The sequence below is a fragment of the Abramis brama genome, assembly GCF_963993115.1.
Source record: "Abramis brama genome assembly, chromosome: 9".
Classification (NCBI taxonomy): Eukaryota; Metazoa; Chordata; class Actinopteri; order Cypriniformes; family Leuciscidae; genus Abramis; species Abramis brama.
Window position 1 is genome coordinate 22,171,358 of NC_139971.1, and position 13,535 is coordinate 22,184,892.

Genomic DNA, 13,535 nt, shown 5'->3' on the forward strand with positions numbered 1-13,535 from the left:
TGTCTGTTTTTATATCTTGTTCAGGTTCCTTGGGTTTTGCCGTTTTCTACAGAGAGCAGTTTATTTCATTTCTTACCCCACATCCTCCACCTTCACCACCCACCCAACACCTACCCCCTCCACCTTCACCCCCACCCCACCACACGACCCCCCCCCCCCCCCCCCCCCAAAAAAAAACAAAAAAAAAACTTTATTGCAATTTACAAATTTACACAGTGTCCATTTTGTTGTTCTTGTTTAACTGTTTGTTTCCTTCCTGAGAGTACTACAGGTTTTATCTTTTTAGGCTCAACAGCTGTTACATCTGGAGAACGTTCAAAGTATGTGCTTACCTAAGTGAGAATGTCCAATTAAAATGAATTTGACTAACAAATAAGTGCATTTAAATATGTATTACTTTTGAGTATAAAAAATAAATCCATGGCTACTTTTTATGATTTGAGACTTGAAAGTAAAATCTCTAATTTTAAAAGTTACTTAATTCACTGAAATTAGTGAGTTAAACAGATAAATTTGTCAAGAATCATTTTTTGTCATTTCTTTTTATCTCTTCGTATTTTAAAGGATGCCGCGGAAAGGAAAGAGATCTCAGGCTCAAAAAATTCGTTGGAGAAAGTTTGACCTGGAGGATGACCAGACCAGACCCTCCAGGATTAACCAGGTACTATTGATATCTGTGTCTTGCAACATGCTCATTTCAGGGCACCTTAATGTTTGGGACTAGGGCTGTCACGATTTCACAAATGCGACCACATCAAATTTTAACTCGCAAATTCTCAAAAAATGGTCGTATATGATGACTTTTTTGGTCGCAGCCTTGGAGCCCTGCAATGCTAATCATAATGACTTTATCACTCTATACAACACTTTAAAATAATATAATTTCTGCCTTATTCTATGATTTTCAAATACACCTTTTATAAGTGACTCAAATTTACAGTGCTTGCAGAGATGGAGTAGCATTTACTGTGAACCGGTCGATCCGCTTTGATCTCAGTGCTCCGCATAGACTTATTTAATTAAAATATTGAATTTTTTTAAATAATCACAAAGTCAAATTGTGATTTCGATTTAAGTTCTGTTAATCGTGCAGCTCTAGATAAAAACAATAAAACAACAATGCCCACTCACTTGCTATAAGTATATGAATATCACTAGATTGCCGATTGATAATCTCCATTAGGGATGCACCGATACCAGTATCAATATCGGGCCCGATACTGAGCTCATGTACTCGTACTCGTAAAAATGCTCTGAAACCAATAACCAATACCAGGCAGCGTGTGTAGGCTACAGTACAGTGTTTGTGTCTAGACAAAGAAAGACTGACAACAGAGGGGATAAAAAAGAAGGCTGTTTATGAAGTAAATGTATCTTATTAGTGGAATATTTAACTAAATATAATAACACATAGCTGTGGTACATGAGCTGATCAGAGAAAAACATGCAGTGGATTGAGAGCACAGCGGCACAGACGCGTGCAAGCTGGTCGAGCGCATCCCTTTGTCACAGACGTCAGTGGAAAGTTTGTAGTTCAGTCGTATGTTAATGGAAAAGAAAGTAAAACGAGGCATGTAGCTTATTATTAACGTTAACTGACCAGAGAGAGAGAGCATACTTCTGTTGAATGTTAATCAAACAAAGGACAAATAAATTACTCACTGCTGTTGACTTAATATGTGCTTTAGTATTAAATGAAAGATAAAATATGATAGAGCAATAGAATGTACAGTATATATATATATGGAAAAGCTGATAAAGACACATAAGCCGTGCTTACATTTACAAATTTACAAATTCGTATAGCACATTTATTACAATGTAAATTGTTAAATTTAATCACTAATTAATCAAATAAATAAATTAATCTTTAATTTTAATGCCTTTTCTTTAGTTTTTTAGTTTTTCTTTAATACTGTTTAGCAAAAATGTCTGTCCCAAACACTATGAAGTGCAATTTAAAATTTAACACAGATTCTATAACACTAATTTTTACCAACAGCCTAATTCCATGAATGATTATTTACAGGTTGAACAAGCAAGCACCAGTGCAGCTGTAGCTCAGTTTTCGGGTAGAACGTATGCAGAAGGTGGTGATTTTGCACTCAGGGTTTTGTCTGTGCAGGCATCTCATTGTCAAGGTGATGATAGGTATGAGAGTTTCTCCAGAAATCATCAGTGCACTTGTGTAGCGTTGACATTTTTAGCTAATCAGAGCGAAGGGATTACGTTCAAGATGCCTGACCTTGATAGAGTTTTAGAGGAGGGAGATGCGTGTTATGTCTATATTAAAATGCAGCTTATTGCTGAAGGGAGGTTTCATCGCAACCATCTGACAATGGAGGAAGTACCGTCGAGCGTTGCATCATTTCACCGGACACACAATGTGCTGAAGTCAGGAGTGATGTATGGATACCTCAGAGCCAAAGGGACCCCTGGCACTGAAGAGTGGTGGATTCCTCTCACTGAAAGGCTACAGTGTCTCTCCACAGATGTCAGGCATGCTTTGCTCCTTGTCGCTCCTGAGTGTATTGCTGTGTTCAGAGACAGATCTGGAAGGTACGGATACTTCGATTCTCACTCGAGGACTGCTGCAGGTTTACCCCATCCTACTGGTCATGGAACTGCTGTCATGTTGACTTTCACCCACCTGAGTGACATGGCAGACAGAGTTCTCAAGATCTTCCGGGATCGTGGTGATGAGACCAGCTATGAATTCATGCCTGTATCATTTGAAACGGAGCAACAGTCTGTCCAACTGCCTTCAACATCTGTTTGTGAACCGGTATCACAAGTGACTTCAGCTTTACCAGAACCAGTGCCAAATGTTGGAGCCAAAGTAAGTCTTGTCGGCTCAGGAGCTGAAAACCAAGAAGCGGTAGGTAAAACAAATAAGCACAGGAGAAGAAAAGAAATGCGTAAAACATTTAAAATTTCAGAAAAAAGCGGAGAACCTGAGGACACAGCTGCATCTTATGCCACCAGGAAACATAAATTTTTTTTTTATGATAGACAAAGGTATGTGACTTCTTTGCAATACAAATCAAAGAAAAAAGAAGCAATTAAGGTTAAGTATAATCAAGATGCTATCTTCCAAAACAAAATGAAAGGGTACATAGTGAGGAGGTACAGCACAGATGCTCTCTTACAGAAGAAGATGAAAGAATACAGTAAGACGAGATACAGCACAGATGCTGTCTTCCAGAAGAAGAAGAAAGAGTACATTAAGAAGAGGTACAGAACAGATGCTCTCTTCCAGAAGAAGCAGAAAGAGTACATAAAGAAGAGGTACAGAACAGATGCTCTCTTCCAGAAGAAGCAGAAAGAGTACATAAAGAAGAGGTACAGCACAGATACTCTCTTCCAGCGGAAAATGAAAGCCTACATAGTTAACAGATATGCAGGTGACCCAGAGTTCAGAGCACATCACATCCTGCGATGTACGCTGCGCAAGACCCAGAAATGTGCGGGTGATGTTACATATCATGTTCTTCATCGATTGCAATGCGCACTGCGGATCAAAAATAAATATAAACCGTACATCCGTCCCAGCCAGGAAACACCCCAGCCTTGTGTTAACAAAGTGATGGAAAGTGCCATACATGCATTCCGGTGTAAGATTCAGCATGGCCCTACACATGTCTGCACAGTCTGTCACAGAGCCCTGTTTCCTAATCAAGTCAAGGTCTGTAATAGAACAAGTTATAACAAAAACGTTCATGTTGCAGCGTCTTGCCTAACCGGGAAGTATGTTCACGCGTGTGATAGTGCCTGCTCAGGTTCATGCGTAGTTCCGGAAGAGAGAAGACGGGAATGGATTTGCCACACTTGTGACAGCCACCTCAAGAGAGGACAGATGTCTTCAATTGCAGCAGCCAACAAACTGGAGTTGCCACCAATCCCTGCGGAATTGGATGAATTAAATGTCCTTGAACGTCAGCTCATTGCAAAAATTTTACCATTTGCAAAAATAGTTGCATTACCCAAAGGACAGCAGAGAGCAGTACGTGGTGCCGTCGTGTGTGTGCCCTCCGAGATGGAGAAGACTGTCAACTCTCTGCCAAGACCAAGAAGTGAGGCCCAGCTGCTGCAGGTGAAGCTGAAGAGACATGTTAAGTTCAAAGGATACCAGCAGTTCCACACGGTGAACATGCATAATGTACTTGCAGCTTTATCGAAGCTGAAAGCAATGCATTCGGAATACAGGAATATCTCCATAAGAGAAACGGCTATATTCGAAAGTCCCATAGATGAGGAAGCTGATGTCTCTGAAAGTCACCTAGACGAGGAAGCTGAAGTCTCTGAGATGCAACAAGAAGTCGATGTTGCTGAGCAGGATGAGCAACACGTTAGCGTCGAGGAAAAGGATGAGCTTCGACCCGGGCTCACATTAGACACGTGCATGCAGCCGCCCGACATCGGACAGGAGATCTTGTCGTACGGTGAGGGAATATTTAGTATCGCACCTGCACAAGGACAAAAGCCTGTTGGATTTTTCAAAATCCCAAAGCTGGAAGCTATGGCTTTCCCTGTTCAATTCCCCACTGGACAAAATTCCATTGACGAGGAAAGACAAATTTCAATATCTCCCAGTATGTATTTCAACGTGAGATTGTTCAGCGTGGACACGCGTTTTGCAAAAGATCAGAGTTATCTTTTCTTTGCGCAGTTTGTAACGGAAACGCAACTGGCTAGAAACAGCATGTCTATTCAGTTGCGAAAAGGCAAACCTCTCACAAGAGACGGCCGAAGAATTTCTAACAGACTGCTTCAAGACAACCGGGAGATTGAAAGATTGGTACACAACAGAGACGCCACACGGTTCATGCAACCACTGAGAGGCTCTCCATCGTATTGGGAGAAAACTTTGAGGGATCTACAGGCTATGATAAGACAGTTAGGAACCCCTACGTTTTTTTGCACATTCAGTGCAGCCGAAATGAGATGGCCTGAAGTAATTACAGCAATCAAGGCCCAGCAAGGTGAACACGTCGACTTTTCCGAGCTTGACTGGACGACAAAGTGTGAAATCCTCCGAAGCAATCCGGTCACTGTCATGCGTATGTTTGAGAAACGGGTGGATGCGCTAATGACTCATCTGCTTTTGTCGCCTGCCCAACCCATTGGTAAAGTTGAGGACTACTTTTACCGAGTGGAGTTTCAAGCTAGAGGGAGCCCACATATCCATCTTCTTGTTTGGATAAAGGATGCACCCGAGTTTGAGAAGGATTCTGACAAGGATGTTTGTGACTTTATTGACCGCAACATAACCTGCCAGTTGCCCGATCCCTTGGCTGATCCTGAGCTTCACAAGATCGTCACAGAGGTCCAGCTTCACAGCAGGAACCACTCAAAGTCCTGTAAAAAGGGAAATCTATTGTGTCGATTTGGGTTCCCCAAACTGCCGGTGTCTAGCACCACTATCACTCGTCCGCGACCACAGCGTCCTGAAGAAGAGGATGACACGGACACTTCTCCATCTGGAAGCTGCATGTTTGCATCTAAAGAACCACAGCGTCCTGAAGAAGAGCATGAGAAAGAGCAAAAGCAAGCAGACAGAAGGAAGTTGAGACGGGAGGCTGCTCAAAAGGCAATGAGCGAAGCCAGGACAAAACTCAAGCCGGTGTGGGATCTGTTGAATGACCCCCAAGCCTCTTTTGACAGCTTGTCAGACCTACTGACAAAGAGTAAGTTGTCCATCGATGACTACAATGAGAACGTCGAAGCATTGTCCAATGCCAACGTGATTCTGCTGAAGCGTGATCCAAAGGAGTCTTGGGTGAATGGATACAATCCCGATTTGTTGAGGGCATGGAACGCTAATATGGACATTCAGTTTGTTCTTGACGCTTTTAGCTGCGTTATGTATATGCTTTTGTATATTTCCAAGCCGGAGCATGAAATGGGCGATTTACTTAAGAACGTAATCAAGAGTGTGCGTGAGACGAACGTTAGCGAGGAAGATGAAATGAAGCAGATAATGCAAGCCTACTCAAAACACAGGCAAGTTAGCGCTCAGGAGTCTGTGGCACGAACATGCAGCTTACCGTTGAAGAAGTGTTCACGAAGTGTTGTGTTTCTACCGACGGACGATGACGCGCTTAAGATGAGTCTTCCCCTAAGCGTCCTACAAAACAAAAATCCTGATTCGGAGGATGTGTGGATGTCAGGGATGATAGAGAAATACAGAGCAAGGCCTCAAACGCGTGACTTTGAGAAGATGTGTCTGGCAGAATTTGATTCGGAGTGCCGCATCGTGTACGGTCAACAAACAAAAGGCAAGAATGTTCACCAGCTGCTCTACGGCATGGGCTTTTTTCAGAAAAGAACTGGGAAGGCTGCAGTTATTAGGTATGCACGTTATTCGGAGGAAAAACAACCCGAAAAGTTTTACAGTAGATTACTTAAGCTTTATATGCCACATCGAAGCAACGAACAGCTAAAACCGCCTAGATTTCCGACATATGAAACATTTTACAAGAGTGCAAAGGTGGAACTACCCTGGACAACCCCTGGTTTGCTTTTCCCTGTCTGCGCCATAGTGCAAGCACACAAGGAAAAATTCGAAAAACACAGCGACGAGGTGGATAAGGCGTTCGATCAGCTGCAACAGCAAGGGCCACCCGAGAACGCATGGGCCGCCTTTGCACCAGAGATTGAAGTGGATCGTTTAGAGTGCATTGCAGAACGACAAGACATCAATCCAGATGATGAGGATGTACAAGATGATGTCCCAGAATTTCAGATTCTTGAACATGGAGATGGAGTCGTGCCACAAATAGAGGCACCGCAGATGAGCATCGAATTTGTCAGGAGGTTGTTTAGAAGTCTAAACGAGACGCAGGCAGCCATATTCTACACGGTCTGCCAGTGGTGTCAGAAGCGTGTGTGGGGTCATAATCCGGAACAGTTTTTCTACTTCGTGTCAGGTGGTGCTGGTTGTGGCAAATCACACGTCATCAAGTGCATATACACGGAAGCGACCAAGATTCTGCGACAACTGCCTCGACTACGAGAGGAAGGAGATCTATCCGTGCCTACGGTGCTCTTGAGTGCGTTTACTGGAACGGCAGCGTTCAACATATCCGGTAAAACTCTGCATTCCATCTTGAAACTTCCAAGGAATCTGAAGCCACCGTATCAAGGACTTGGAAATGCCCTAGATGAACTACGAGCAAGACTACGCGACGTGGAGATTCTTATCATCGATGAAGTGTCCATGATTTCGAAGGATCTTTTTGCCTACATAAACTGGAGATGTCAGCAAATCAAAGGCAGCAAAAAACCTTTCGGGGGAATCTCTGTCCTCGCCGTGGGCGACTTTTACCAACTGCCACCTCTGGGTAAGGCCAAACCACTCTGCGTGTACGAAGAGGATGTTTTGGACTTCTGGAAAGACCATTTCCAAATGATTACCCTCACCGAGATCATGCGTCAGAAAGAAGACCTGGCTTTTGCCCAACTTTTAAACCGCCTACGGGTGAAGCAGAAGACCGACGATCTCGCCGAAGAAGATAGAGCTTTGCTACTCCAGGCAGTGAAGGACCCCAAAGACTGCCCGTGTGATGCACTGCACATATTTGCCACAAACAAGGAAGTTCACGAACACAATACGAAAACAATCCATGCTCTTCACACTGACATCATTACCATCGATGCCGAAGACTACAGGAAAGACCCAAGAACAGGAGGGATGAAGAGACAAATGAAGCCCATCACCGGAAAAAAGGATGACTTGCCTGACACCATACAAATTGCGTTGGGAGTACGCATAATGGTGACTAGGAATCTGGATGTTGAAGATGGAATTGTCAATGGGTGTTTTGGAAAGATTGCAAACATTGTCAATAAGACAAAAGATGGAATCAACACCGTGCAAATGTTAGGACTTCAGCTTGACAATCCAAACGCAGGCAAGAAACACCGCAAAAGGGTGCAAGGTGAAGAAGACGACTTGGTTTACATCGAGAGATCCGAAGAAACTCTTAGGAAAGGGGCAGTTCGTCGACAATTCCCCATCAAGTTAGCCTACGCCTGCACAGCTCACAAAGTCCAAGGCATGACGATGGAGAATGCCGTTGTCTCACTGAAGAAGATTTTCGAGCCGGGAATGGCCTACGTTGCCCTCAGCAGAACGACCTCGCTTCGTGGACTGCACATTATGGACTTCAGTGAAAAGAAGATATATGCAGATCCTACTGTCACAGCCTCATTGGGAAACATGACAAGAGTGACGTTTAAAGGAATCATGCCACTTTTGCAGCAGGTGAGGGAAACCAACATGGATCAAACAATTAAAATCATCCATCACAACACAGAAGGACTGTCATCCCACATTGAAGACATCAGATGCCATCATGAACTGCTTCTATCGGATATTCTTTGCATGACGGAAACTCACCTGACCGGATCATTCACTACACCTCACGTCCAATTGGATGGATACAACATGTTTCTGCGTAACAGACATGTCTCCTACTCGACACACCAAGAAATTGCACAGAAAGCTGGCGGTGGAGTCGCAATCTATTGCAAAGAGCATATATCAGCTCAGGCTAGGCAGTTTATTCAAAATGTGACTGATCTGGAGTATGTCGTCATCAAAGTAGATAGCCCGATCAAAGCAACAATCGCTGCTGTCTACAGGCCACCACACTACGGATTCGAAGGATTCCTGGAAAACTTGAAGAGTCTGCTGGATTATTTGGACATCGTGGACGAACATCCTGTAATAATCTGTGGAGATTTTAATGAGGATCTCTGCGCAGGGAAAAAAACTGTTCTGGAATTGTTTCAGTCTAAAGGATACACGCAACTGATCACCACAGCAACAACCAAAAAGAACACTCTATTGGATCATATTTACATCTCTCATCCGGATTTGTGCCTTCAGTCAGGTGTCTTGCATAGTTATCATAGTTATCACAATCCCGTGTACTGTATTTTGCGTAAATGAGTTTTTGTGATGGACCGGTATTGTTGTGTGTTGCGGTAGGTTAGTATGCCATACGGAACCGTTTGCCACTGAACCTTGCTTTAAATGAGACAGTGGGGCTTCGACAGCCTTAGTTGAACGGTTGGGCGCGTATGGTCGGGTTGTTAGGTAGGCCATACGGAACCGTTGCCAATGGACCTGGATACATGACATCAGCGGGGCTTCGACAGCCTTAATCAAACGGGTTGGCGCGTATGGTCGTGTTGCGGTTAGATTGTGGTTAGGAGATTGTGGTTAGGTCATGTTTAGGGTTTATGCCACTGAGCTACGAGGAAGGAGCAACCACAGCAGCAGCAGGAAGTATGGAGGAGTAGTGTGACAGCTCCAGGGAGGACACAGACAGTCATTGAGCAACAGTGGCAGTAAGTTATAAAAGACAAGGGAAAGAGAGAAGTAGCAAGACACCATTGTAATGTTTGATTTTGAACTTATAACATACATTTTAACTTGAATTGATTTCAATCTACACAATTTGTGACAATCTGTGCGGGATATGCAGTCCCCTGCTATTCTATGATTGATATGTGCACTTCTGTAAAGTTGCAGGAAGAATTGGGAGACCATAGCAGTCCTGTGTGGATACGAGTGTGCAATATACCTTCTAAAGCTAAGTGTTAAAAGATTTTGCTTCAGTCGGTGTACTACTGCTTTTCATAACCGCATTTGAATCGAAATGTTATATTTGAATCTAATTTTGATTTTAATGTTTTTCAGGAACCAGCCAAATGAAGTCAGATTGTCTGAGAAGATCACGTGTGCTACATCAATGACGATGACGAGCTGGATACCAGATTACGTGCCAATTTCTTTCCGTAATTTTTATTTCTGAGTTTCTTTCTTTTTTTTGTTTATTAGTACCGGGTGTATTAGTGATCCCATTGTTAATTTATTAGTTTCATGCCCGGAGAAGAGGTCCAAATATCTATGGCATTGAGGACAACGCTGAAGAATGAAGAAGCAGAGGAAGAAGCAGACTGAGGTAAAGTTTGTCAATACTACTGATAAGGTCTAGTGCTTCAGTGCATTTTATTATACAATGGTTTCATTGTTTTTCCCGGGTCAAAAATGGTCTTCGTTGGTGGCCAACAGACACTGCTGTCCTATCTTGCCCTCTTATTTAAAAAAAGAGCAGATTTTACCACTGGATTTCATAGTTTTGTAAGATAAAATTATAATTTTGTTATATTGATATTAAAAAGTTAAACTAAAAAAAGTAGCATCAAAAGGTTTATTTAAACTAATAGTCTTAATTTTCTACCATATAGCTAACAATTGAATAAAATTAACAGGTAGCTAACAACAACTTGCTTTGCGCTTTATGATTTTAATCACTCCAGTATGAACTTAATTTTATTTATTTATTTTTGACAATGTTATTTATTTTAAAAACTGCTGTTCAATGTTTATTCATGTTAGTTCACTGTATTTACTAATGTTAGCACTTAAAACTTTTAATTTTAGCAATGTACCAGTATTAGTAAATGTTAAAAATCACTAACAAAGATTAATAAATGCTAAAAAAGTTAAATGCAGGAAAAACCATGGGTTTTGTTCAAAGGTGTATGATTTGATGTGAAAAGCTTTGATTTTAACGTGCATGATGGTTCTCAGAAGTGACAGAGCAAAAATGGTATTTTGCCAGGCTTACATTTGACCCATCAACTATGCTGCTCAATAAGTCTTGGAGGATCAGAACAATTCAAATAAATTCACTAACATTATCATATATGTTTTACCTCCTCTGCCCTCAGGATATCCAGGGAGACAGATGCGCGCCATTCAGCATAGAAACATCGGCCTCTCCCATCTGTGCAGAGACGGAGTTCACCTGAGCACAGAGGGAAACCAGCTTCTCCTGAGCAACCTCAGAGAAGGTCTGCAGGTGGAACTCCAAAGTTGAAGCCAAATGTCCTTTTAAAGGCAACAACGGCTCTTTTCAGAGCTACCCACTCATTCAACTAAAGAGCATTTTTACAAAATGTATTCACAACTAGGGCTGAACGATACATCGAATTTTCATCGTCATCATGATATGAACTCGCGCAATGAACACATCTCAACTGACAGCCTGACACAATGAATAATGCCTGGTTCAGATTACAAGATTTTTGTGTCTGTTAAAATGTCACGGTGTCTACACGTTGCTTTCCGACCAGTCATCGCATGCCGTCACACGCACACATTCACTCGCAAACATTCACTCACACACGCTCACTCGCACACACTCACACTCACTGTCCCTCGCTCACTCACTTGCGCTCTCTCACTCACTCACTCTCTCACACACACACACTCGCTCACTCAAGCACACACACACACTCACTGTCCCTCGCTCACACAATCGCGCACACACACCTGCTCACTTGCACACACTCGCTCACTGGTGCACACACACACTCACTGTTGTTCGCACTCTCACTCTCGCTCACATACTCAACCCGTCGTGGAGGACCGTTCAAAAATTAAACATGCTAGTCTTTCTGTCATGATGTCCTGAAGCATCGCAGAGGTTGTCGCCCACTATGACACGCTATATGAGATGAAACGATCGAATCTTGCGTCCCGACACCCATTGTCGTTTACGAATCCCCACGACACCCTACGTCAAACGGATTGTGCCAAAATCGTGCTAAAATCGTGTAATCTGAACCAGGCAGGTAATAAACTTTTGACCTAACACGCAAATAACCTATTAAAGCACTAAGACATGGGAACAGTATAGCTAACATTCACATTCAGGCTAAACTAGTACATAATTTAAAAAAATGCTTTTTATAATCTTAGGGGTAATGCTGTAAAGATAATTTTAATACAAAGTAATAACTAGTACAACACTAGGATCTAATCCATTTGCTGGGTGGAATTTGACACAACAGGCGTTTAAAAAAAATCTTTTAAATAAACATTTGGTTAATTGGCACATATTGTGTTTTTGTCTTTATTGAAAGGTATTGAAAGTTACTCATTGTCACATTATGAATATTTTCTTGTGAACTTCAGAGAAGATCCAGGTATATTCACAGATGGTTCTTTAAGATGGTAAGAGGCCGGGTCATTTAAAAGCTTACATTTAAATGAGCTTTATATACTCAACATTTATAAAATCAAGACCACTACATGTACAGGATATCAACGATCAATTAATGTTTGATGCTTTGAAAAGAATAACATGCATTCATATTCAGACACACCTGTTAACGTGTCTTCACACAGCTTCACTGAACAGCATCCAAATGGCATTTTAATCTAGAAGTGTGCATAATTGGAGGAATATTGATACATTTAGAAGTTTGTTTCATTTATTTAGACAAAATCATTATTTCTATTCATATTCCAATAAACTATGCGATCTGATGAGCAGAAGTGGCTTCCAGCGATTGCTGTTATGACCAAAGTAGGTACAGTAGGTGTGGTGTCATATTATAATTTTAAACTACAGTACAGTTGTTTTTTAATTCAATTTTTTTACATAACAAAAAACAAATTTAAACAATTATTTAAAAAAACAATAAAAATGAATTATAATTTAACACACTTCAATGATTGGTTTAAACAAAAAGGAAAATGTGCAGTATGATCGATGGGGTGTCACAGTTAAGTGCCTTTTATAAAGTAACTGCACATGCGTCCTCTACTTGGGTCCTTCACACAAACGAATCTGCCATTTAAAACAATACAAATGATGCACTGTTGCTCAGTATTAAGTTATAGATTGTGCTGTATGATTTCTTTTCATTTGCTACGACCTGGAACGTGCAGATGGTAGTCATGGTAACGAACACAATATAAACCTGTTGTGCGTCTGTGCTGAGCTTCCGGTGGAATAACAACAAAAATGCACACTAATTATGTGTCTGTGCTCTATATGCAACCACTAATCAGCCTATTCTGTTTGGTTAGTAAAAAAAAAAAACTTTTATGATTGCGGATTAGATCCTAGAACCCCTGACACGAGAGGCAAAAGTTCAACCGCTGGACTATTAACGTAGACAGACAATCGTCGCGGATATGCATTTATCAACCTGAAAATATTTGGTAGTAGGATCTACAACTAGTAGCAGCTAGATCTCATTAAACAATCAATTAAACCCAGTGCACTGTTTCTAAATTTCTGGACATCGTAACGTTATTTTTTATTTTTTTATTAATTGTTATTGGTACTTTAAAATAGTAAGAGGGTCTGCACATCCAAAACGCAAAAAATCAGTATATATTACCATAAATATTGAAATGTAAACATTGTCACAAATCATAAAGTTTTATAAGCAATAAATTGGAATACATATACGTTAATAATTCTAATTATTATTCTGAAGTGCTGTTGGGTGGGGCCTGTAGAATGTGCAAAAACAGCCAATCAAACGTGCAGCACTCATATTAATACTGGCGGTAAATCGCAGTTCCCCTCACTCGTCTTTGAGATGGCACCACGAGTATGGACAGTTGGCAGTTCTATTATGCGCAGGTTGCGTTCTCACATATGTGAGCAGGGCCTGGATGCAAACCTCGATCTTCCCTGTAAGATCACTTGGGATGGCAG

The 13,535-nt window shown here is 41.6% G+C and overlaps 1 long non-coding RNA gene across 1 annotated transcript; it reads left to right on the top strand.

The window, feature by feature from the left end:
- Nucleotides 1–571: 571 nt before the first annotated feature.
- LOC311089747 lies at nt 572–11,906 on the top strand. Its single transcript, XR_014607752.1, has 4 exons — nt 572–661; nt 9,536–9,807; nt 9,889–9,974; nt 10,747–11,906. It is a non-coding gene; the product is annotated as an uncharacterized lncRNA (long non-coding RNA).
- Nucleotides 11,907–13,535: the final 1,629 nt, after the last annotated feature.